The sequence below is a fragment of the Triturus cristatus genome, chromosome 3_2, assembly GCF_964204655.1.
Source record: "Triturus cristatus chromosome 3_2, aTriCri1.1, whole genome shotgun sequence".
Taxonomy (NCBI): Eukaryota; Metazoa; Chordata; class Amphibia; order Caudata; family Salamandridae; genus Triturus; species Triturus cristatus.
Genome location: NC_140584.1, coordinates 183,915,504 through 183,941,989, shown reverse-complemented (window position 1 = coordinate 183,941,989; position 26,486 = coordinate 183,915,504). Strand labels below are relative to the sequence as shown.

Here is a 26,486-nt window from a genome sequence, read left to right as displayed (position 1 = left end):
CTGGCGGTCCCTAACATCGGACAGGTGGGTGCTGCAAATCGTCCGAAGGGGCTACTCCCTCCCCTTCGAGACGACCCCTCCAGCCATGCCACCGCAGCACCACCGTATCTCGGGGGATCATTTGGATCTTCTCCGCGAGGAAGTTTCGGCTCTCTTGGCCAAGGGGGCCGTCGAGCGCGTTCCGAGTCCAGAAGTAGGTCGTGGTTGTTATTCCCACTACTTTCTGGTTCCCAAGAAGGGCAAGGGGGGCCTGCGCCCTATCTTGGACCTCCGGAACGTCAATGCCTTCCTCCGAAAGGAGAGGTTCAAGATGCTCACGTTGGCTCAGGTTTTAGCTGCCCTAGACCCTGGAGACTGGATGGTAGCGTTGGACTTGCAGGACGCATATTTCCATATCCCCGTCCTGCCGGCCCACCGGCGTTACCTGCGGTTCACGGTGGGCCAAGAGCACTTTCAGTTTACCGTGCTCCCCTTCGGCCTCACCAGTGCCCCTCGGGTGTTCACGAAAGTGATGGCGGTGGTCGCAGCTCATCTGCGCAGATCAGGGGTCCCAGTCTTCCCCTATCTCGATGACTGGTTGTTGAAGGCGGGCTCGCCCCAGGCAGTCGTCTCCCACCTCCAGACTACGGCGGATCTCCTGCATTTGCTGGGGTTTTCCATCAACGTGCCGAAGTCACACTTGAGCCCCTCTCAGAAGCTCCTCTTCATCGGAGCGGTTCTCGATTCGGCGCAGTTCCGGGTCCATCCTCCGGAACAGCGGGTCCGGGATATACAGGCCCTGATTCCCATCTTTCGGCCTCTATCCCGGGTTTCGGTCAGGCTAGTGTTGCGGCTTCTGGGGCTGATGGCCTCCTGCATCCTACTAGTGCATCACGCCAGGCGGCGCATGCGGGCTCTGCAGTGGGACCTGAAGTTTCAGTGGGCCCAGCATCACGGCAACCTGTCCGACCATGTCTTGATCTCGGAGGGTACTGCACAGCAGTTGCAGTGGTGGCTCACGGACCGCGAGTGGGTCAAGGGCAAGAGCCTCTCCCTTCCCCAACCGGAGCATGTCGTAGTGACGGATGCGTCCCTCCTGGGATGGGGTGGCCATATGGGAGAGGCGGAGATCAGAGGCCTCTGGTCTCCGGCGGAGTCTCGTCTCCACATCAACCTGTTGGAGTTGAGAGCGATCCGGCTTGCACTGAAAGCCTTCCTTCCCTCTGTCAGGGGAAGTGTCGTGCAGGTGTTCACGGACAACACCACCGCCATGTGGTACTGCAACAAACAGGGCGGGGTGGGGTCGTGGACCCTTTGTCAGGAGGCTCTGCGCCTCTGGACATGGCTGGAACACCAGGGCGTCACCCTGGTGGTTCAACATCTGGCGGGCTCTCTGAACGCCAGAGCAGACGAACTCAGCCGCCGGTGCATGATGGATCACGAATGGCGTCTGAACTCCGAAGTGGTGCAAGGCCTCTTTCAGCAGTGGGGAGAGCCTTGGTTAGATCTATTCGCCACCGAAGAGAACGCGCAATGTCAGCAGTTCTGCGCGTTGGAATTTCCAAGGCGGCACTCGCTCGGCGACGCTTTTCGTCACGAGTGGAGTTGCGGTCTGTTGTACGCCTTTCCGCCTATACCACTTCTGCCCAGAGTGCTGAAGAAGATCAGGCGCGACCGGGCCCAAGTCATCTTGGTGGCTCCGGATTGGGCACGAAGATACTGGTATCCCGAGCTACTCAGTCTGTTGACCGATCCCCCGATACGTCTGCCCCTTCGGGAGGATCTTCTGTCGCAGCAGCAGGGGACGGTCCTCCACCCGAACCTGTCCAGCCTCCACCTCCATGCGTGGAGATTGAGCGGCGGCAGTTGATGCCATTTGACTTGCCTCCTGAAGTCTGTGATATCATTCTGGCAGCCAGGCGTCCCTCCACAAAGTCGGTATACGCCTGCCGGTGGAACAAATTTGTGGCATGGTGCACAGCAAAGGCTGTGGATCCCCTTTCCGCCCCTCTTTCTGAGGTTCTCCTCTTCCTTCTTTCTCTGGCCCGGCAGGGCTCTGCCCTGGGCACCCTGAAAGGTTATCTTGCTGCCATCTCCGCCTTCTTGCGGCTTCCTGATCAGCCTTCTCTTTTCAAGTCCCCTGTGGTTACACGCTTTCTCAAAGGCATTACACACACGTTCCCTCCTGTCCCTTTTGTAATGCCTCAGTGGGACTTGAATCTGGTTTTGACATTCCTGATGTGCGCTCCCTTCGAGCCTCTTCACAATTGCCCTCTTCGTCTTCTAACTCTAAAGACTGCTTTTCTGGTAGCCATCACCTCGGCTAGACGGGTGAGTGAGCTCCAGGCTTTATCTTCAAAGCCTCCTTTTCTATCTGTTCATCCGGACAAGGTTGTCCTTCGGCCTCGTCCCTCCTTTCTTCCTAAAGTGGTGACTCCATTTCACCTTGGGCAGTCTGTCACCTTGCCCACCTTCTTTCCGCCTCCGCATCCTTCCAAAGAGGAAGAGAGGCTCCACCGTCTGGACCCAAAACGTGCGCTCTCCTTTTATCTGGACCGCACCAAACAGTTCCGGGTGGACGACCAGCTTTTTGTTGGGTACGTGGGCGCTAAGAAGGGGAAGGCTGTGCACAAACGAACCATCTCTCGGTGGGTCGTTTTGTGTATAAAAATCTGCTATTCCTTGGCTAAAAAGGACCCTCCTGTTGGGCTGCGCGCCCATTCTACTCGGGCCACAGCGGCTACTACTGCTTTGGGACGGGGTGTCCCTTTGCAGGACATCTGTCAGGCGGCAACGTGGGCTTCGCTACACACGTTTGCCAGGCATTATTGCCTTGACAGCCAAGTCCGGAGGGATGGCTTCTTTGGCCGTTCTGTCCTCCAGGACTTTCTGGTGTGATCTTGGTTCGCAGACCCACCACCGGGGATGGTATTGCTTGGGTATCTATTCTAAGGTGAGGAATCTAACTAACGTGTTTCTTTCAGATGAACAAGTTACTAACCTTCGGTAACGATGTATCTGTAAGAAACATTAGTTAGTTAGATTCCTCACCGACCCACCCATCCTCCCCGTTCTGCGAACTGACATCTAGGGTTAAGGTTGTCCTTTCAGGCCCCTAGATTTTATTTTTGGCACCAGTGTCGGTCTTTGCATGGCTCTGCGTTCCTGGCGCGGAAGGCTATGTACAAGAACTGACGTCAGCGCGCGAGGGCGGCGTCTAAGTACTCCGACGACGTCATCCCGGCGCACGACGCCGACGACGGACGCGGAGCCGCAGACGACGCCTAGCGACGCGCAAGGGGTATTGCTGACGAAAAATCTTCCGGATCCAGTCTGACGCCTGGGGATATTCTAAGGTGAGGAATCTAACTAACTAATGTTTCTTACAGATACATCGTTACCGAAGGTTAGTAACTTGTTCTTCACCTCTCTTACCGCCTCACTTTCCTCACCCAAAGATCTCTTCAAAATTGTGGACACGCTCATCTCATTAAAGATGCCAGATCCTGTGGTAAGCTCACAACAGCTATGTAATGATATTGCACAATTTTTCAACACCAAGATTGTGGATATTCATTCAGCATTGGAGCTACAAAGGGCGACTCTATCTACTCCCACAGATTGTTCCTTGTCATCTTTATCTGAGGAGGTGTCCTCTGGAAGTCTGTCCAGTTTTCCATCCCTCTCCCTACTGGATCTCGAAGCCCTCCTGGCCAAGGTTAGGTCGGGTTCCCCCTTAGACCCCTGCCCCCTTAAACTTTTCAAACAGTGCAAAGACTGTCTTCTCCCACCCCTATTGGGTGTGATGAATGGGGCATTGAAGGAAGGGACCTTCCCCCCTCAGTGGAAGAAAGCGGTGGTCAAGCCTCTTTTAAAAAAATCCACACTTGACCCGGGTGTGCTTAAAAACTTTCGCCCCATCTCGTTGCTCCCAGCTCCTGCCAAGATGCTGGAAATCCATCTAAATAAGCATCTTGTCGACTTTTTGGAATCCCATGATAGGTTAGACCATTCGCAGCACGGTTTTAGGAGAGAACACAGCACCGAATCTGCCCTTACCATCGTGCTTGACACCATCCGCACCAGGGTTGACAAGGGACTGACCACTCTCCTCATCCTTTTGGATCTCTCGGCTGCCTTTGATACCCTGTCTCCCTCAGTTCTAACATCAAGGCTGAGAGAGATAGGGGTGGAAGGTACGGCACTCAGTTTGCTGGTATCCTTCCTGAATCAGAGGGAACAGAGAGTAAAGCTGGGGGAGTTCTTGTCTCCATCCCTTCCTGTGCATTGTGGGGTCCCTCAGGGGTCGGCATTAAGTCCGACCCTTTTTAACATCTATGTTACCCCACTTGCCAGGCTTATTAGATCTTTTGGGATGGAGGTAATTTCTTATGCCGACGATACACAGATTCTGCTGTCTTTTACCCAACCTGCCATCTTGGCTGCCTCTAATTTTAAAAACTGTATGAAGGCAGTCGCTCAATGGATGGTTTGTAATTCATTGAAGCTCAATGGAGAAAAGACAGAGATTCTGGTGTTCGGGGGAAAGGAGGATTTTTGGTCGGCTGATTGGTGGCCTTCCACTATAGGGGTGTGCCCCTTACCGACGACTCTGGCCAAAAACCTAGGTGTTTTGATCGATCCCCTCTTGAGGATGGATCAACAGGTAAAGAGGACCATCTCCACCTGTTGGGGCCTCATAAACACCCTACGGAGGATCAGGCACTATTTGTCTTTCCAGGCCAGGAAACAAATTGTCCTGGCACTGATAGGTTCCAGACTCGACTATTGTAATGCTCTTTATCTAGGCATTAACAATGGCCTGGTAACCCGTCTCCAAATGGTGCAGAATGCTGCCGCTAGACTGGTCTTGGACCTGCCCAAACGGGCCTCAGCTCATACGGCAAGAAGGACCCTACACTGGCTCCCAATTGAGGCCAGGATATCCTTCAAGTCCCTGACTCTGATTTACAGAGCCCTGGCAACTAATCGGTCCAGAGGCGTGAAGGATCTGCTGGTCCCCTACACACCCTCTAGAACTCTCCGGTCGTCCAACAAGTTTTTGCTTTTAGTGCCCAGGATATGCAAAGCTAAGTGGGGAGGTAGAGCCTTTTCAACTCTTGCTCCTAAGCTGTGGAACTCCTTGCCCTTGGAGATAAGATCTCTTCCCTCGGCGCTGGCTTTTAGGAAGGCCCTTAAGACATGGCTTTTCGCCAAGGCCTACGCTTAGACATGATCTGCCTTACTATTGAACTGTTTTTGGTTAGGCGCCTTGATGCCTCCGGGCTAAGTAGCGCGTTTACAAGTCTCCTTTCATTCATTCATTCATTCATGTGACCAGGTGGGTCACTTGAATGAGGACCAGAGGTGCCTACAGGGGACACAGCCATCCACCGGTGGACAGTCCAAGGTGATGGCTAGTGTAGCGCTTGGGGAGGAGGGGTGCCCACAGGAGGGTGAGGATCCCGCAGAAATCACCCTTGTCTCACTAGGGGACAGTGAAATGGTCCTAGGAAACCAGGTGCCCCCTAACACAAAGAAATATAGCACCTGGGTGACCATTAATGGGAAAAGGGTAGAGGCTATCAGAGATACTGGAGCCAGTGTGACCTCAGTCCGGTGTCACCTGGTCTCTGAGAAGCAGGTAGTCCCAGTGGCATTCCACCAAGTAGTTGCTGTAGACAACTCTGAGTGCCAGTGTATGGTGGCGCAGGGTCCCTTTGAATGGGGGGGGCTCGGGTCCTTTGAGGGTGGTTGTGAGCCCTCCCATGCCTGTAGATTGTCTGCTAGGTAACGACCTGGAGCAGTCCTTATGGAAGGATGTTGAGCTCAGGTCTCACTTGGAGATGCTTGGGTTGCTGGAGTGGGCATGCGTGTCTTCTTGGTCAATGGCAGCCAGAAAGGGTGATCAAGAGGACTTGGAGCCTGGAACAATGGCCCAAGTCCCTGCCAAGAGAAAGGGCAGGGGGCGCGAGAAACCGGCCCCTGAAGTTCCCATGGACAGGGAAGAGGCGGACCTCGAGGGGGAGCCCCAGTGCTTACAGGGGAGCAGGTAGCTGAACTGGAGACATCTCTGAGCTGACCCATTGGCAGCAAGAAGGGGTCCCACCAGGGAGGAATTCTGCAAGGAGCTGAAACAGTACCCTACTCTGGAGGGTCTGCGGCAGCAGGTTGCAGACCAGGCAGCTGGTAATCAGTCCGGGACACATCTGATCTACTGGGAGAATGGGCTCCTTTACAGTGAGCCTAAGGTTGCTGAGCCTGGGTCAGCCCGTGTGCTGGTGGTACCCCAACACTTCAGGACCTTCCTACTGGGTCTGGCTCATGACGTGCCTTTGGCAGGACATTTGGGGCAGGACAAGACCTTTGACAGGCTTGTCACCCACTTCTTTTGGCCCCAAATGCGAAGGCAGTCCGATGCAAACTGCAGGTCTTGCCAAACTTGCCAGGCAAGTGGCAAGAGTGGGAGGAAGGTCAAAGCTCCTCTCCAACTTTTTCCTGTTGTTGGAACACCCTTTGAAAGGGTAGGGATGGATATTGTGGGGCCACTGGATCCCAAGACAGCCATGGGTAACAGGTACATCCTGGTCTTGGTGGACCATGCCACCCGGTACCCAGAGGCAATCCCTCTCAGGACAACGACGGCGCCAGTGGTGGGCCGGGCGTTAATGGGGATCTTTTCTCGTGTTGGATTCCCCAGAGAGGTGGTTTCTGACAGGGGGACCAATTTCACATCCAAGTATATGACATCCCTGTGGAAGGAGTGTGATGTAACCTACAAGTTCTTCACTCCTTACCACCCGCAAGGAAACGGTCTGGTGGAGAGATTCAACCAGACCTTGAAAGGCATGATCAAGGGTCTAACAGAACCCATGAGGCGTAACGGGACATCCTCTTGCCATGCCTTCTCTTTGCATACAGGGAGGTGCCTCAGAAGTCTCTTGGGTACAGCCCCTTTGAGCTCCTGTATGGCCACCCTGTCAGAAGACCTCTGAGTTCGGTAAAGGAAGGCTGGGAGGCTGCTCCCAGGAAAATTCCCCAGGATGTGGTTAGTTACATGCTGGCCTTCGGAAACCAAACTGCCCGCTTCAGGAAACTCGCTCAGGCGAACATAGAAGCAAGCCAGGAAGAAATGAAGAGGTGGTATGACCAGAATGCCACTCTGGTCAAATTTCAACCTGGGCAAAAAGTGTGGGTCATGGCCCCAGTGGAACCTTGTGCCTTGCAGGACAAGTGGACTGGTCCATATGAGGTGGTGGAGCGCAAAAGTAATATCACCTACCTGGTGGATTTGCAGACTCCAAGGAACCCTTTGAGGGTCCTTCACGTGAACCGCCTCAAGCCCCACTTCGAGAGGTCCGAAGTGAGTATGCTCTTGGCGACAGATGATGGGGTGGAAGAGGAGAGTGAGCCTCTCCCTGACTTCCTGTCTACCAAGGAGCATGATGGGTCAGTGGAAGGAGTGATCCTCTCCCCTACACTGACTCCAGAGCAGCAGGGGGACTGTCGCCAGTTGTTGGAACAGTTCGCCCCACTGTTCTCTCTGACCCCAGGTGTTACTCACTGGTGTACCCATGACGTGGACACTGATGACAGCCCTCCTGTAAAGCACAACATTTACAGGTTGACTGACCGGGTCAGGGCCAGCATCAAGGAGGAGGTCTCTAAGATGATGGCGTTAGGGGTGATTGAGCCCTCCAACAGTCCTTGGGCCAGCCCAGTGGTTTTAGTCCCAAAGGCTGCTGCTCCCGGTGCCACTCCAGAACTGCGGTTTTGTGTGGACTACCGTGGGCTCAATGACGTCACCAGGACTGACGCGTACCCCATCCCCAGAGCCGATGAGCTCAGTGATCGGTTGGGAGCTTCCCGGTTCCTCAGTACGTTTGATTTAACGTCTGGGTACTGGCAGATTGCCGTAACCGATGGGGCCAAGGAGAGATCAGCATTCTCAACCCCAGAAGGTCATTACCAGTTTCAGGTGATGCCCTCTGGGTTGAAGAATGCCCCTGCCACCTTTCAGAGGTTGGTCAATCAGGTGTTGGCTGGACTGGAGGATTTCAGTGCCACCTACCTGGATGACATTGCTGTGTTCAGTTCCAGCTGGGAAGAATATTTACAGCACCTTGAGAAAGTGTTGAGAGCTCTGCAAGGTTCAGGCCTCACGGTCAAGGCCAGTAAATGCCAGATCGGGCAGGGTTCTGTGGTGTACTTAGGACACCAGGTAGGAAGCGGCCAAGAGGCGCCCCTACAACCCAAGATTGACACCATTCTGGCTTGGGAGCCCCCACGACCCAGACAGAGGTGAGAGCCTTCTTAGGTCTCACCGGCTACTATATGAGATTTGTTAAGGGCTATGGCACCATCGTTGCCCCCTTAACAGAGCTGACTTCCAAGAAGCAGCCCAGGAAGGTTATCTGGACTGAGTCCTGCCAGAAAGCTTTTGATGCCCTGAAGGCAGCCATGTGCATGGCGCCCGTGCTCAAGGCACCTGACTTCTCCAAAGAATTTGGCGTGCAGACTGACGCTTCAGAGCATGGTGTGGGAGCGGTGCTCTCACAACTGAACGAAGAGGGCCTAGATCAGCCTGTAGTCTTCCTTAGCAGGAAACTACTCCCCAGGGAACATAGGTGGAGTGCCATAGAAAGGGAAGCTTTTGCTGTGGTCTGGGCACTGAAGAAGCCAAGACCATACCTGTTTGGGACTCGCTTCCGGGTTTAGACAGACCCCATGCCCCTCAGATGGTTGATGCAAATGAGGGGTGAGAATCCGAAACTGCTGAGGTGGTCCATCTCCATACGTGGAATGGACTTTAGGGTGGAACACCACCCTGGCAGAGAACACGCCAACGTAGATGGTCTGTCCAGGTTCTTCCGCCTTAGTGAAGAGAACTCCCAGGAGGTTGGGTAGTTCTCCCTACTTTCAGCTGGAGGGGACATGTGTTAGACTTGGCATCTTTTGGCGTGTTTCCCCTGACTTTTTGCTTTCTGACCTCCCGTTTTTGACTCTATTTTTGCTGGTGTAATGATTCTGCGCACTTTCTTCACTGCTGTCCAGTGGGAAAGTGCAAGTGCTCCTGTCTAAAATGTGTAACTGATTGGTGTTTTCCATGATTGGCCTATTTGATTTATGTGTCAGTCCCTAGTAAAGCAACAAAACAATGAACTGGGGGTCTAGTCAAATCCTGCTTGCTGAGCGGAAATGTAGAGAAAAACGGGCTAAAAAAGTCCCAAAGAACAAAAAGAAGTGAAAAGAGTGAAAGAGCAGAAACAAAAGAGACAACCAGATGCAATCGAGAGCCTTGGAGCGGAATTATTGGATACCCATCAAATATCCGTGTGATCAATCTTATCATCAGGTTGTCCAATCCAAAGTGAGATGCTTCTCTTGATCATAGAGAGCATCTCAATGAAAGTAATTTCACTCGTGGGTGGTCCGAGGTTGTCAAAGGTTTGAAATGGAAAAACCAACCATAGTTAGATGATAGGACAAATGACAGGAGTGCAGTGCTAACAAAGAACAGTGAAGTGGTGTGTTAAAATAGAATTGCGAGAGAACACTAACAATTTAATACGTGTCTCGCATCCTAAGTAAAACAACAGTGCAGAAAAGCAGTATTAAACAAATGACTGCCATATAAAGGTCGACATGTTTCAGCCAAATGAGATACAATCACCTCTGCGGCTTTCTTCAGGACCTATGTTGTTATATATCTAGCTACTGCAAAAAAGTGAAAAACATGTATAGTGATAAACATATAGATAAAGACAGACAAGTACATTTATCTCACTATCATGTGAAAATGGCACCTTGTACCACCTTATGTGTATCCTCCGTCTCAAAAGGATGCTGCGTGCATCTGCCAAGAAAACAAATGGGAATTGTCTCAAACAGGAGAAATAAAAGATCGAAGCACTCTTAATGTTCTAACCAGAAAGCTAACATTATGTTGGATGTTAGAGGGCTTACCCGTAATGATCGGGGAACGGACCTCACCTCGCCCGGATCCTGATTCCAGACTAAGAGGCCCCGCTCTGTATAAAAAGAAGAAAATGAACTACCAATATCTGGAAAGCAATCAATGCATAATCCAAACTCATAAAGGAGGGTGGGTGTGTACTAGTGTGATATACTACTAGCCACAAAAACTGGTAGCCTGAAAGTTAGAATAAAACCACGAAATGTGTCATGCCAAACTAAAGAATACTCCCCAACAGAAGGTAAAAGACTCAAAAATGGGAGATTGAATGCCAAAAAAGCACCAAACGTGACTTTTCATGCATACTGAACCACCCGCAACTCTTTAACAATGGCAGTTGTGCAAGGGTTCACATTATAATGTTCGAAGCTGGTGTGAAGTCTACATGTTAAAAACTTTGTCAAAGAAAAAACATGTAAAAGGGTCTCATGACTTCGTTATTCGAAGATATTTAAGTAAAAATGCCCAATATTATCTTAGAAAGAAGTTCTAGGCAGTAGCACCAGTGCTCACCTCTCCGTCGTTGCCTCGTTGCGGCCTCAGAATCAGGAGGGAGGTAACCGTTATTGCAAAAACGGCGTTCTAATAAAGCCGCCGAAGCTCATCAGGGCAGAGCGCGAGTGGATATTGATTGGTCCGTCAACCCTGTATCCGGAAGTACAAACCGGACTACAGGGTGACGTCATAATGGCCGCTTGTGTAGTTACTGAAAGCTGCTAAGATGTTGGTGCGTGCGTACTTGGTGCAATCCATGACAATTTTTACAAAACGAAGTATTATTAAAGCCACCTAAGCTCGTCAAATGCAGAGCGCGTGATAATGCTGGCTGTTACGACAACTCTGTTTACGAAACTGAAAACCGGACTACAAGGTGATGTCATAATGGCCGCTTGTGTAGTTTGTTTCATTTTATTGACGAGACTGCTAAGCTGGTAATGCGTGCGTGCTTAATGTAAATAATAAAAAGTAGTAAAGTGACCATGCATGTTATTGAGATATAGACCGTGTGTATCTGCAAATGACAGATGAACACCTTTATGCGACCACAAGAACTCTCATCTATACGTAAAAAAGGTAATGTCGGATATTGGGACATATCGGTGGTGGAGGTATCAATGACTACAGGATGACGTCACAGAGTGGGCATGAGTAGTCCATTAGCCACGCTAGAAAAATGACTCGCACTATAATTTGTAAATATATCAAAAAGAGAGGGTCGCAATGTTAAATGTTAAAAGCGTGCTAGTAATGGAAAAAAGCGTATCAATGATGCAAGAAGACAGGTGCTGTGTAGTAGCATGTAGGGACAAATATAGGTACCCAGATGCTAAAGCATGCTAAAAGAGGACACAAAAATATTTCATAGGGTGGTCCAAGGAATTTCATCATTTAACCCCCTCACATCGCTCTGTAATTTGAACACCCATTTCTGTTCTTTCATAAAGAGGTATTTAGTGGTGTCAACAATGTGGGATGGTATCAATGGTTTTTCAAGCACTGTCCAGAGAAAATCGTCTGCTTTATGATTTTGATCAGCGAAATGTCTGGTAAGTTTAGTCGTTGATCTCTTACATCTGAAGGAACTCTTATGTTCTACCATGCGAGTCCTTACTTTCCGGGTTGTCATGCCCACATACTTGCATTGGCACGGACAAGTAATTAAATAGATTAGATTACAGTTGGTTGAACCTCTCTTCAGCAACCAGGGTCTGTTCTGTACCTATGTCGATAGAGGGTAGTATTGTTTTCGTTTGTGGACAAACGGAGCAGTTACCCACAAGGGAAGTGGCCAACACACTGCCGGGAGTTCCCAAAGTGTACCTACTGATCTCTGGGCAAGGTTTTAGGGCGGGTGTGTACCAACCGGTCTCGTATGTTACTAGACCTCTTGAAAGAGAACAGAGGGGGTGCCAAAGATCCATCGCATGAGGACAGAATCCGCCAATGTTTTCTGACGCTTTTTTGTATCTTATTCGCCATTGTACTGAATGTGGTAACAAAAGTCATGCGTTCAAGGGTGGGTTTCTCAAATGCAGGTTCCAAAAGTGCTTCGCGATGATTGTTAGTGGCCCGCTTGAAAGAGCGTTTCACTAGCCTAGGAGGATATTTGTCTCGAGATCAATTGTTCCGTAAGACCTCAGCATGTTTTTTGAAAGTATTCACAGTCGAACAGTTCCTACGGACCCGCAGGAACTGTCCAAATGGTAAATTGTCCTCAATGATTTTGGGTGTTGACTGTCATACCGTAATAAAGAATTACGGGACATTGGTTTCCGATAGAGCTCACTTTCTAGACCTGTGGGGTGTGACAAAGATGGACAGGTCTAAAAAGGCTAGCCTTTTGTCATTGATCTCAACTGTGAACTTTAGGAACTGGTTTCTCGTGTTGAGCATTGATGAAAAAGAAGAATAGACGCGCGATCCCCTCTCCAGACCACCAGCACATCATCAATATAGCGTTTCCACAGTCGGATGGAATCAAGAAACGGATTGGTGGAATTAAAGATGTGTTGCTGTTCATAGGAATGGACATAAAGATTGGCCAGACTCGGCGCAAAAATACTGCCCATACTGGTCCCGGAGACTTGGAGGTAGATCTGGTCTTCAAATTTAAAGAAGTTGTCTTTCATGGCAAGTTTGGCTAGTGCCATAATGAAGTGTACAGGGGTAATAGAATCCAATTCAGTCTCATGTAGAATAGTGGATACTGTGTCCAAAGTCTCATCTTGGGGGATGGAGGTGTAAAGCGCCTCAACATCAAAAGAGACTAAAAGATCCGTATTGGTATCAAAATCGATGGTGGGTAACAGACGTAATACATCTTTCGTGTCCTTGAGATACGTGGGCATCTTGCTGACAATAGGTCTCAAAAAATGATCCACAAAGGTGGAAAGAGGTTCCAGTATAGCTCCTTGACCCGAAATGATGGGTCTGCCAGGCGGTGGTCTTTGTGCCTTATGTATCTTCGGTAAAATATAGAAGTACGGCATGATGGGAAATTTGGTTTGTAAAAACTGGGATTCTTTAGCTGTAATCCAACCTTCGCAGAGTGCCTCCTCCGCCATGTCACTGATAGTTCGCTGTAGTCTAATAGTGGGATCTTCCGCCAGTGGTAAGTAGAAGCGGCGATCTTCCAATTGTCTCAAGCATTCAGTTCTGTAATCCGATGTGTCCAGAATCACTATGGCACCACCCTTGTCCGCTGGTTTTATGGTAATCAGAGGGTCTGCGGACAAGTCTCGAAGGGCCCTTTGTTCACCCAAGGGTAAATTGGTGTATGAGGATTTATGACTAGTAGAGAGTAAGGTGACGTCTTTTTTGACTGCTTCTTCGAAGGTTAGAACAGCCGGCGGAACCGTATGACTAGGAGGATTGAACACTGAGCGCTTCTTGAGGCCGGTGTTCATATCAGTTTCCTCGTCTTCGGTCAGTTCCTTATCTTTGAAAAAGTAATGTAGTCTCAATTTCCGAAAAAATTGTGCTAATTCGCACTGTATCTGGAAAGGGTCCCCATCAAAGGTGGTGACAAACCCAAGGCCTCTATTCAGAACTGATTCTTCATCCTTAGTGAGTGTCTTAGAGCTAAGATTTACAATCAGGTCTGATGGGGGCTGTCTGTTGGAGGAGTGTTCCTCTGTGTCTGACTGCGGGTCCCCATATGTGGGCCTGTTTGGGGGTCCCAGTGAACCTGGGATCGTTGGTTTCTTCTTCTGCCTCTCGACCTGGGGGGGCCTAATCCTAAAAAAGGAAGCGAGTTGGGGTCAGATGGAAAACCTTGAAAGGGTGCCATTGGTGGTTGAAATGGATGTGGGGGATAACTCCATGGTGTTGGTGGCCACCACTGCTGGAATTGGGGCATGGAGTGTCCCCTGTAACTATTGAAACGATTAAATCTGCCCCTTCCTCTAGGTAGTTGTTTGAATGAGCCTTGGCCCTCTGAGTCACTATCTTCGGTGCTGGATCCCGAATAAGTAGATCCAAATCTTTTACCATTATTCCGGAATTCAGGAGGGGAATAATTCTCATTAGTGTATGGGTAGACTGTTTCATGTTTAAATTTAGCCAGGTCTTTCTTAAATTTCTCAATTTTTGAGAGTAAGATGGAATCTTTGAACTCTTTGTTGTTTTTATTTGACTCTTCCTGATTTTTACGAAAGAGACTAGCAGTAATGGTCGTTTTTATTTGAGATTCTAAGAGCTGTATTTCAATCAGAATTGAATCAGCGACCTTTTTGGCAGTACTGATAATCAGTATGAGCCAGTCGCGCGTGCAGCGCCAGGCTATCAGGGACCAGTCTTTCAGAAATCCCTTGTCTGTAAGGAACAGACGTGGAGCATTGGTGACTATTAGGCCTGGGGGTGCACAGTTGGCCCTTAAATATTCTGCCATGATGGCACCATGGACCGAAGAACGAGAGTGTGATTTCTTCAGAATCAGGATCTTCCCCCACTCGTCAACCCCACTAGCAGAGGAGGTGGTAGGTAAATCCAAGATACTGGGAGTGTTGTCAAGAATGGATTGCAAGATAGCATCATCATACGCTAAACCGCCGCATTCGGCCATTTTATCGCAAGTCAGGGAAGCAGCAGGGGACAATTGGATGGCAGACACATAAATGTGGAAAAAAGCAGGGAAAAAGAAACTCACTAGTTGTGAGTTTAATGTATCCTATCCTAGTGGTATAGAAAGAATGTATACAGACCCGCAGCTTATAAGCTGCTCAATAACCAGGCACTAGAAAAAAATTTTTATGATAGGGTCTAAGGGAAAATTTAATGACCTGCCACAGTTCTAATCCCCTAAATCTATAGTGTAAAACAACAAAACAATGAACTGGGGGTCTAGTCAAATCCTGCTTGCTGAGCGGAAATGTAGAGAAAAACGGGCTAAAAAAGTCCCAAAGAACAAAAAGAAGTGAAAAGAGTGAAAGAGCAGAAACAAAAGAGACAACCAGATGCAATCGAGAGCCTTGGAGCGGAATTATTGGATACCCATCAAATATCCGTGTGATCAATCTTATCATCAGGTTGTCCAATCCAAAGTGAGATGCTTCTCTTGATCATAGAGAGCATCTGAATGAAAGTAATTTCACTCGTGGGTGGTCCGAGGTTGTCAAAGGTTTGAAATGGAAAAACCAACCATAGTTGGATGATAGGACAAATGACAGGAGTGCAGTGCTAACAAAGAACAGTGAAGTGGTGTGTTAAAATAGAATTGCGAGAGAACACTAACAATTTAATACGTGTCTCGCATCCTAAGTAAAACAACAGTGCAGAAAAGCAGTATTAAACAAATGACTGCCATATAAAGGTCGACATGTTTCAGCCAAATGAGATACAATCACCTCTGCGGCTTTCTTCAGGACCTATGTTGTTATATATCTAGCTACTGCAAAAAAGTGAAAAACATGTATAGTGATAAACATATAGATAAAGACAGACAAGTACATTTATCTCACTATCATGTGAAAATGGCACCTTGTACCACCTTATGTGTATCCTCCGTCTCAAAAGGATGCTGCGTGCATCTGCCAAGAAAACAAATGGGAATTGTCTCAAACAGGAGAAATAAAAGATCGAAGCACTCTTAATGTTCTAACCAGAAAGCTAACATTATGTTGGATGTTAGAGGGCTTACCCGTAATGATCGGGGAACGGACCTCACCTCGCCCGGATCCTGATTCCAGACTAAGAGGCCCCGCTCTGTATAAAAAGAAGAAAATGGACTACCAATATCTGGAAAGCAATCAATGCATAATCCAAACTCATAAAGGAGGGTGGGTGTGTACTAGTGTGATATACTACTAGCCACAAAAACTGGTAGCCTGAAAGTTAGAATAAAACCACGAAATGTGTCATGCCAAACTAAAGAATACTCCCCAACAGAAGGTAAAAGACTCAAAAATGGGAGATTGAATGCCAAAAAAGCACCAAACGTGACTTTTCATGCATACTGAACCACCCGCAACTCTTTAACAATGGCAGTTGTGCAAGGGTTCACATTATGATGTTCGAAGCTGGTGTGAAGTCTACATGTTAAAAACTTTGTCAAAGAAAAAACATGTAAAAGGGTCTCATGACTTCGTTATTCGAAGATATTTAAGTAAAAATGCCCAATATTATCTTAGAAAGAAGTTCTAGGCAGTAGCACCAGTGCTCACCTCTCCGTCGTTGCCTCGTTGCGGCCTCAGAATCAGGAGGGAGGTAACCGTTATTGCAAAAACGGCGTTCTAATAAAGCCGCCGAAGCTCATCAGGGCAGAGCGCGAGTGGATATTGATTGGTCCGTCAACCCTGTATCCGGAAGTACAAACCGGACTACAGGGTGACGTCATAATGGCCGCTTGTGTAGTTACTGAAAGCTGCTAAGATGTTGGTGCGTGCGTACTTGGTGCAATCCATGACAATTTTTACAAAACTAAGTATTATTAAAGCCACCTAAGCTCGTCAAATGCAGAGCGCGTGATAATGCTGGCTGTTACGACAACTCTGTTTACGAAACTGAAAACCGGACTACAAGGTGATGTCATAATGGCCGCTTGTGTAGTTTGTTTCATTTTATTGACGAGACTGCTAAGCTGGTAATGCGTGCGTGCTTAATGTAAATAATAAAAAGTAGTAAAGTGACCATGCATGTTATTGAGATATAGACCGTGTGTATCTGCAAATGACAGATGGACACCTTTATGCGACCACAAGAACTCTCATCTATACGTAAAAAAAGTAATGTCGGATATTGGGACATATCGGTGGTGGAGGTATCAATGACTACAGGATGACGTCACAGAGTGGGCATGAGTAGTCCATTAGCCACGCTAGAAAAATGACTCGCACTATAATTTGTAAATATATCAAAAAGAGAGGGTCGCAATGTTAAATGTTAAAAGCGTGCTAGTAATGGAAAAAAGCGTATCAATGATGCAAGAAGACAGGTGCTGTGTAGTAGCATGTAGGGACAAATATAGGTACCCAGATGCTAAAGCATGCTAAAAGAGGACACAAAAATATTTCATAGGGTGGTCCAAGGAATTTCATCATTTAACCCCCTCACATCGCTCTGTAATTTGAACACCCATTTCTGTTCTTTCATAAAGAGGTATTTAGTGGTGTCAACAATGTGGGATGGTATCAATGGTTTTTCAAGCACTGTCCAGAGAAAATCGTCTGCTTTATGATTTTGATCAGCGAAATGTCTGGTAAGTTTAGTCGTTGATCTCTTACATCTGAAGGAACTCTTATGTTCTACCATGCGAGTCCTTACTTTCCGGGTTGTCATGCCCACATACTTGCATTGGCACGGACAAGTAATTAAATAGATTAGATTGTCACTGTTACAGTTGGTGAACCTCTTCAGCAACCAGGGTCTGTTCGTACCTATGTCGATAGAGGTAGTATGTTTCGTTTGTGGACAAACGGAGCAGTTACCACAAGGGAAGTGGCCAACCACTGCCGGGAGTTCCCAAAGTGTACCTACTGATCTCTGGGGCAAGGTTTTAGGGCGGGTGTGTACCAACCGGTCTCGTATGTTACTAGACCTCTTGAAAGAGAACAGAGGGGGTGCCAAAGATCCATCGCATGAGGACAGAATCCGCCAATGTTTTCTGACGCTTTTTTGTATCTTATTCGCCATTGTACTGAATGTGGTAACAAAAGTCATGCGTTCAAGGGTGGGTTTCTCAAATGCAGGTTCCAAAAGTGCTTCGCGATGATTGTTAGTGGCCCGCTTGAAAGAGCGTTTCACTAGCCTAGGAGGATATTGTCTCGAGATCAATTGTTCCGTAAGGACCTCAGCATGTTTTTTGAAAGTATTCACAGTCGAACAGTTCCTACGGACCCGCAGGAACTGTCCAAATGGTAAATTGTCCCTCAATGATTTTGGGTGTTGACTGTCATACCGTAATAAAGAATTACGGGACATTGGTTTCCGATAGAGCTCACTTTCTTAGGTGGCTTTAATAATACTTCGTTTTGTAAAAATTGTCATGGATTGCACCAAGTACGCACGCACCAACATCTTAGCAGCTTTCAGTAACTACACAAGCGGCCATTATGACGTCACCCTGTAGTCCGGTTTGTACTTCCGGATACAGGGTTGACGGACCAATCAATATCCACTCGCGCTCTGCCCTGATGAGCTTCGGCGGCTTTATTAGAACGCCGTTTTTGCAATAACGGTTACCTCCCTCCTGATTCTGAGGCCGCAACGAGGCAACGACGGAGAGGTGAGCACTGGTGCTACTGCCTAGAACTTCTTTCTAAGATAATATTGGGCATTTTTACTTAAATATCTTCGAATAACGAAGTCATGAGACCCTTTTACATGTTTTTTCTTTGACAAAGTTTTTAACATGTAGACTTCACACCAGCTTCGAACATCATAATGTGAACCCTTGCACAACTGCCATTGTTAAAGAGTTGCGGGTGGTTCAGTATGCATGAAAAGTCACGTTTGGTGCTTTTTTGGCATTCAATCTCCCATTTTTGAGTCTTTTACCTTCTGTTGGGGAGTATTCTTTAGTTTGGCATGACACATTTCGTGGTTTTATTCTAACTTTCAGGCTACCAGTTTTTGTGGCTAGTAGTATATCACACTAGTACACACCCACCCTCCTTTATGAGTTTGGATTATGCATTGATTGCTTTCCAGATATTGGTAGTTCATTTTCTTCTTTTTATACAGAGCGGGGCCTCTTAGTCTGGAATCAGGATCCGGGCGAGGTGAGGTCCGTTCCCCGATCATTACGGGTAAGCCCTCTAACATCCAACATAATGTTAGCTTTCTGGTTAGAACATTAAGAGTGCTTCGATCTTTTATTTCTCCTGTTTGAGACAATTCCCATTTGTTTTCTTGGCAGATGCACGCAGCATCCTTTTGAGACGGAGGATACACATAAGGTGGTACAAGGTGCCATTTTCACATGATAGTGAGATAAATGTACTTGTCTGTCTTTATCTATATGTTTATCACTATACATGTTTTTCACTTTTTTGCAGTAGCTAGATATATAACAACATAGGTCCTGAAGAAAGCCGCAGAGGTGATTGTATCTCATTTGGCTGAAACATGTCGACCTTTATATGGCAGTCATTTGTTTAATACTGCTTTTCTGCACTGTTGTTTTACTTAGGATGCGAGACACGTATTAAATTGTTAGTGTTCTCTCGCAATTCTATTTTAACACACCACTTCACTGTTCTTTGTTAGCACTGCACTCCTGTCATTTGTCCTATCATCCAACTATGGTTGGTTTTTCCATTTCAAACCTTTGACAACCTCGGACCACCCACGAGTGAAATTACTTTCATTCAGATGCTCTCTATGATCAAGAGAAGCATCTCACTTTGGATTGGACAACCTGATGATAAGATTGATCACACGGATATTTGATGGGTATCCAATAATTCCGCTCCAAGGCTCTCGATTGCATCTGGTTGTCTCTTTTGTTTCTGCTCTTTCACTCTTTTCACTTCTTTTTGTTCTTTGGGACTTTTTTAGCCCGTTTTTCTCTACATTTCCGCTCAGCAAGCAGGATTTGACTAGACCCCCAGTTCATTGTTTTGTTGTTTTACACTATAGATTTAGGGGATTAGAACTGTGGCAGGTCATTAAATTTTCCCTTAGACCCTATCATAAATTTTTTTTTCTAGTGCCTGGTTATTGAGCAGCTTATAAGCTGCGGGTCTGTATACATTCTTTCTATACCACTAGGATAGGATACATTAAACTCACAACTAGTGAGTTTCTTTTTCCCTGCTTTTTTCCACATTTATGTGTATGCCATCCAATTGTCCCCTGCTGCTTCCCTGACTTGCGATAAAATGGCCGAATGCGGCGGTTTAGCGTATGATGATGCTATCTTGCAATCCATTCTTGACAACACTCCCAGTATCTTGGATTTACCTACCATCTCCTCTGCTAGTGGGGTTGACGAGTGGGGGAAGATCCTGATTCTGAAGAAATCACACTCTCGTTCTTCGGTCCATGGTGCCATCATGGCAGAATATTTAAGGGCCAACTGTGCACCCCCAGGCCTAATAGTCACCAATGCTCCACGTCTGTTCCTTACAGACAAGGGATTTCTGAAAGACTGGTCCCTGATAGCCTGGCGCTGCACGCGCGACTGGCTCATACTGATTATCAGTACTGCCAAAAAGGTCGCTGATTCAATTCTGATTGAAATACAGCTCTTAGAATCTCAAATAAAAACGACCATTACTGCTAGTCTCTTTCGTAAAAATCAGGAAGAGTCAAATAAAAACAACAAAGAGTTCAAAGATTCCATCTTACTCTCAAAAATTGAGAAATTTAAGAAAGACCTGGCTAAATTTAAACATGAAACAGTCTACCCATACACTAATGAGAATTATTCCCCTCCTGAATTCCGGAATAATGGTAAAAGATTTGGATCTACTTATTCGGGATCCAGCACCGAAGATAGTGACTCAGAGGGCCAAGGCTCATTCAAACAACTACCTAGAGGAAGGGGCAGATTTAATCGTTTCAATAGTTACAGGGGACACTCCATGCCCCAATTCCAGCAGTGGTGGCCACCAACACCATGGAGTTATCCCCCACATCCATTTCAACCACCAATGGCACCCTTTCAAGGTTTTCCATCTGACCCCAACTCGCTTCCTTTTTTAGGATTAGGCCCCCCCAGGTCGAGAGGCAGAAGAAGAAACCAACGATCCCAGGTTCACTGGGACCCCCAAACAGGCCCACATATGGGGACCCGCAGTCAGACACAGAGGAACACTCCTCCAACAGACAGCCCCCATCAGACCTGATTGTAAATCTTAGCTCTAAGACACTCACTAAGGATGAAGAATCAGTTCTGAATAGAGGCCTTGGGTTTGTCACCACCTTTGATGGGGACCCTTTCCAGATACAGTGCGAATTAGCACAATTTTTTCGGAAATTGAGACTACATTACTTTTTCAAAGATAAGGAACTGACCGAAGACGAGGAAACTGATATGAACACCGGCCTCAAGAAGCGCTCAGTGTTCAATCCTCCTAGTCATACGGTTCCGCCGGCTGTTCTAACCTTCGAAGAAGCAGTCAAAAAAGACGTCACCTTACTCTCTACTAGTCATAAATCCTCATACACCAATTTACCCTTGGGTGAACAAAGGGCCCTTCGAGACTTGTCCGCAGACCCTCTGATTACCATAAAACCAGCGGACAAGGGTGGTGCCATAGTGATTCTGGACACATCGGATTACAGAACTGAATGCTTGAGACAATTGGAAGATCGCCGCTTCTACTTACCACTGGCGGAAGATCCCACTATTAGACTACAGCGAACTATCAGTGACATGGCGGAGGAGGCACTCTGCGAAGGTTGGATTACAGCTAAAGAATCCCAGTTTTTACAAACCAAATTTCCCATCATGCCGTACTTCTATATTTTACCGAAGATACATAAGGCACAAAGACCACCGCCTGGCAGACCCATCATTTCGGGTCAAGGAGCTATACTGGAACCTCTTTCCACCTTTGTGGATCATTTTTTGAGACCTATTGTCAGCAAGATGCCCACGTATCTCAAGGACACGAAAGATGTATTACGTCTGTTACCCACCATCGATTTTGATACCAATACGGATCTTTTAGTCTCTTTTGATGTTGAGGCGCTTTACACCTCCATCCCCCAAGATGAGACTTTGGACACAGTATCCACTATTCTACATGAGACTGAATTGGATTCTATTACCCCTGTACACTTCATTATGGCACTAGCCAAACTTGCCATGAAAGACAACTTCTTTAAATTTGAAGACCAGATCTACCTCCAAGTCTCCGGGACCAGTATGGGCAGTATTTTTGCGTCGAGTCTGGCCAATCTTTATGTCCATTCCTATGAACAGCAACACATCTTTAATTCCACCAATCCGTTTCTTGATTCCATCCGACTGTGGAAACGCTATATTGATGATGTGCTGGTGGTCTGGAGAGGGGATCGCGCGTCTATTCTTCTTTTTCATCAATGGCTCAACACGAGAAACCAGTTCCTAAAGTTCACAGTTGAGATCAATGACAAAAGGCTAGCCTTTTTAGACCTGTCCATCTTTGTCACACCCACAGGTCTAGAAAGTGAGCTCTATCGGAAACCAATGTCCCGTAATTCTTTATTACGGTATGACAGTCAACACCCAAAATCATTGAGGGACAATTTACCATTTGGACAGTTCCTGCGGGTCCGTAGGAACTGTTCGACTGTGAATACTTTCAAAAAACATGCTGAGGTCCTTACGGAACAATTGATCTCGAGACAATATCCTCCTAGGCTAGTGAAACGCTCTTTCAAGCGGGCCACTAACAATCATCGCGAAGCACTTTTGGAACCTGCATTTGAGAAACCCACCCTTGAACGCATGACTTTTGTTACCACATTCAGTACAATGGCGAATAAGATACAAAAAAGCGTCAGAAAACATTGGCGGATTCTGTCCTCATGCGATGGATCTTTGGCACCCCCTCTGTTCTCTTTCAAGAGGTCTAGTAACATACGAGACCGGTTGGTACACACCCGCCCTAAAACCTTGCCCCAGAGATCAGTAGGTACACTTTGGGAACTCCCGGCAGTGGTTGGCCACTTCCCTTGTGGTAACTGCTCCGTTTGTCCACAAACGAAACATACTACCTCTATCGACATAGGTACGAACAGACCCTGGTTGCTGAAGAGGTTCACCAACTGTAACAGTGACAATCTAATCTATTTAATTACTTGTCCGTGCCAATGCAAGTATGTGGGCATGACAACCCGGAAAGTAAGGACTCGCATGGTAGAACATAAGAGTTCCTTCAGATGTAAGAGATCAACGACTAAACTTACCAGACATTTCGCTGATCAAAATCATAAAGCAGACGATTTTCTCTGGACAGTGCTTGAAAAACCATTGATACCATCCCACATTGTTGACACCACTAAATACCTCTTTATGAAAGAACAGAAATGGGTGTTCAAATGACAGAGCGATGTGAGGGGGTTAAATGATGAAATTCCTTGGACCACCCTATGAAATATTTTTGTGTCCTCTTTTAGCATGCTTTAGCATCTGGGTACCTATATTTGTCCCTACATGCTACTACACAGCACCTGTCTTCTTGCATCATTGATACGCTTTTTTCCATTACTAGCACGCTTTTAACATTTAACATTGCGACCCTCTCTTTTTGATATATTTACAAATTATAGTGCGAGTCATTTTTCTAGCGTGGCTAATGGACTACTCATGCCCACTCTGTGACGTCATCCTGTAGTCATTGATACCTCCACCACCGATATGTCCCAATATCCGACATTACTTTTTTTACGTATAGATGAGAGTTCTTGTGGTCGCATAAAGGTGTCCATCTGTCATTTGCAGATACACACGGTCTATATCTCAATAACATGCATGGTCACTTTACTACTTTTTATTATTTACATTAAGCACGCACGCATTACCAGCTTAGCAGTCTCGTCAATAAAATGAAACAAACTACACAAGCGGCCATTATGACATCACCTTGTAGTCCGGTTTTCAGTTTCGTAAACAGAGTTGTCGTAACAGCCAGCATTATCACGCGCTCTGCATTTGACGAGCTTAGGTGGCTTTAATAATACTTCGTTTTGTAAAAATTGTCATGGATTGCACCAAGTACGCACGCACCAACATCTTAGCAGCTTTCAGTAACTACACAAGCGGCCATTATGACGTCACCCTGTAGTCCGGTTTGTACTTCCGGATACAGGGTTGACGGACCAATCAATATCCACTCGCGCTCTGCCCTGATGAGCTTCGGCGGCTTTATTAGAACGCCGTTTTTGCAATAACGGTTACCTCCCTCCTGATTCTGAGGCCGCAACGAGGCAACGACGGAGAGGTGAGCACTGGTGCTACTGCCTAGAACTTCTTTCTAAGATAATATTGGGCATTTTTACTTAAATATCTTCGAATAACGAAGTCATGAGACCCTTTTACATGTTTTTTCTTTGACAAAGTTTTTAACATGTAGACTTCACACCAGCTTCGAACATCATAATGTGAACCCTTGCACAACTGCCATTGTTAAAGAGTTGCGGGTGGTTCAGTATGCATGAAAAGTCACGTTTGGTGCTTTTTTGGCATTCAATCTCCCATTTTTGAGTCTTTTACCTTCTTTTGGGGAGTATTCTTTAGTTTGGCATGACACATTTCGTGGTTTTATTCTAACTTTCAGGCTACCAGTTTTTGTGGCTAGTAGTATATCACACTAGTACACACCCACCCTCCTTTATGAGTTTGGATTATGCATTGATTGCTTTCCAGATATTGGTAGTTCATTTTCTTCTTTTTATACAGAGCGGGGCCTCTTAGTCTGGAATCAGGATCCGGGCGAGGTGAGGTCCGTTCCCCGATCATTACGGGTAAGCCCTCTAACATGCAACATAATGTTAGCTTTCTGGTTAGAACATTAAGAGTGCTTCGATCTTTTATTTCTCCTGTTTGAGACAATTCCCATTTGTTTTCTTGGCAGATGCACGCAGCATCCTTTTGAGACGGAGGATACACATAAGGTGGTACAAGGTGCCATTTTCACATGATAGTGAGATAAATGTACTTGTCTGTCTTTATCTATATGTTTATCACTATACATGTTTTTCACTTTTTTGCAGTAGCTAGATATATAACAACATAGGTCCTGAAGAAAGCCGCAGAGGTGATTGTATCTCATTTGGCTGAAACATGTCGACCTTTATATGGCAGTCATTTGTTTAATACTGCTTTTCTGCACTGTTGTTTTACTTAGGATGCGAGACACGTATTAAATTGTTAGTGTTCTCTCGCAATTCTATTTTAACACACCACTTCACTGTTCTTTGTTAGCACTGCACTCCTGTCATTTGTCCTATCATCCAACTATGGTTGGTTTTTCCATTTCAAACCTTTGACAACCTCGGACCACCCACGAGTGAAATTACTTTCATTCAGATGCTCTCTATGATCAAGAGAAGCATCTCACTTTGGATTGGACAACCTGATGATAAGATTGATCACACGGATATTTGATGGGTATCCAATAATTCCGCTCCAAGGCTCTCGATTGCATCTGGTTGTCTCTTTTGTTTCTGCTCTTTCACTCTTTTCACTTCTTTTTGTTCTTTGGGACTTTTTTAGCCCGTTTTTCTCTACATTTCCGCTCAGCAAGCAGGATTTGACTAGACCCCCAGTTCATTGTTTTGTTGTTTTACACTATAGATTTAGGGGATTAGAACTGTGGCAGGTCATTAAATTTTCCCTTAGACCCTATCATAAAAAAAAAAAAAAAAAAAAAATTCTAGTGCCTAGTCCCTAGTAAAGTGCACTGCGAGTGCCAGGGCCTATTAATCAAATGCTGTTGGTGGGCTGCAGCACTGGATTGTGCCGCCCACGCAAACAGCCCATAAAGTGTAACTCTGGCCTGCCATTGCAGAGCCTGTGCGCAGCCTGGGGCTGCCATGTCGACTTTGCAAGTGCACACACTTGCAAGTCCCTAAACCTTCCCTTTCCTACATGTGAGCCGCCCCTCTGGTAGGCCCAAGGTACCCCAAAGGGCAGGGTGCATTGTATGTGAAAGGTAGGACATGCCCTGGTGTGTGTGGCATGTCCTGATAGTGAATTACAGCCTTCTTCGTTTTTCACTATTGCAAGGCTATCTGGTCCCCATAGGCCAGAATGGGTAGTTTGATTATTACATCCTATAATCCTAACTGGCCCAGGGAACATGGTAGAAAGTCGAGTTTAGTATGCCTGGACTCAAAAAGATAAAATGCAGCTTTTAGTTCAGTTGGTTTTAACATTCTGTGTTTGAAAATAACACTTTTAGAAAGTAGGTATTTTCTTGTCTAACCATCCAAGCCTGCCTCTGCTTGGTTGTGTATTCCTTGTCTGGAGTTTGAGTGACAGGGGCTGGGGGATTCCAGGAGACAGGGTGAGTCAGCACAGGGCTGAATAGCAAGATCTACATGTAGATGGGTGGGAGGAGTTGCACCCGGGACCTGAGTAGTGCTGTGCCTTCCCTCCACAATGCTGGCTCCACCTCCTGTGGTGCGTCTGATGTCCCTGGCCTACACTGTGAAAGGAAAGAAGGAGTATTGTCAACAAAGTGCTCCAGGACTGACCAGAACTGGTTTGGACTAGGCAAAGGCCTCTCTGCCTTCAGAGATCAAAGAGAAATTGAGGATAAAAAGGGGTACCCAAACCCCAGAATTTTAGAACTCGCTGGAATCAAGAAGACTGCCAAGAAGAAGAGCTGGAGAAGCTGTGAGGAGGAACTACCACTTTGCTGGGTGCTTTGCTGTGTTGGCCTGCAGTGGCTGCTTCTGTCTTGGACAGTGAAAGGACTGGACTGAACTTTCTCTACTTGTGCTGAGTATCTCCAAGGGCTTGAGGTAGAGCTTTCCCACGCCGCTGCCGACTCCGTATCCTGAAGGCCCCACAGAGGGCACCGCCACACCGCAACCTTGGTCTCACCGACGACACCTGTCGACGCAGCCACCGAGCCACTGCTTGCACCGCGACCTG

General features: G+C 46.8%; 1 protein-coding gene across 1 annotated transcript in view; it reads left to right on the top strand.

Moving 5' to 3' along the window:
* Positions 1-26,486, top strand: part of CCDC93 (CCC complex scaffolding subunit CCDC93) — a 1,072,960-nt gene that overhangs the window by 936,859 nt on the left and 109,615 nt on the right. The window lies entirely within an intron of this gene.